We start from the raw sequence: 930 nt of genomic DNA, 5'->3' as shown, positions 1-930 counted from the left end.
ACAGTCAAGACATCAAATGATATATTGCATTAGGCAAATCTGCTGCACAAGATCTCTTTAAAGCGTCTTAGAGCAAAGATGTCAGTTTGAGGACTAAGGTGTGCCTGACCAAAGTCATGGTATTTTTAATAGCCTCGTATGCATGTGAAAGTTGGACAATGAATAAAGAAGACTGCAGAAGAATGGATGCATTTCAGTTATGGTGTTGGAGGAGAATATTAAAAGTACTATGGCCTGGAGCATGTAGAGGAACAGAAGATACTTCTTGAAAGAAAGACCATCAGGGAAAAAGAAAAAAAAAGCAGTCTGAATGGCTACTACAAGGGCAAGCAAATTGTTCATTGGAGAGCCATCAAGGTAAGCAATCAAGTCCTTTCAGGACAAAACCCACTCTAAGACTGAAACTCAAAGGGATCACACAAGCAGCCATGTAAGCTTGCTGGCCACCACATTGGTCTACTGGTGAGTGAAAGTGGGGGAAAGGCAACAATGAAGATATGGGCAGAGTCCAACCATGTTGCATAGACTCCCATCAACCTGGAGATGAGAGAGAGAAGAGGAAGGGCTGGTTGGTCTGAAACATGGTGAGACCTGGAGTCTCCCGAGTCCATTGACAGGGACACAGCCACGGAGGGTGGAGGGCTAGAGCTGAGAGTGGAGTGTCCAGCTGATATGAAGTGAGGAGAGATGCACAAGAACACCCAGACTTGTAGATAGTACCCATTTGATCTAGCTTTGGTGGCTTGAAAAATCACAACTCGACTAAAAGAAGATTGTAAATTGCTACAATTTGATGAACTTGACCTATACTTATGCATGTAGTAGCTCAAAATACCAACTGAGAGGCAAGAAGTTATCATCCTATCCCCTCTATATGCAGAGGTGATAGGGATGGGCAACTTAGACATTGGCTACCTAAAATGGGGGGGG

The sequence above is a fragment of the Chrysochloris asiatica genome, unplaced genomic scaffold (assembly GCF_000296735.1).
Source record: "Chrysochloris asiatica unplaced genomic scaffold, ChrAsi1.0 scaffold00038, whole genome shotgun sequence".
Taxonomy (NCBI): domain Eukaryota; kingdom Metazoa; phylum Chordata; class Mammalia; order Afrosoricida; family Chrysochloridae; genus Chrysochloris; species Chrysochloris asiatica.
The sequence above is the reverse complement of the archived record's forward strand: the minus strand, read 5'-3'. Positions refer to the sequence as shown.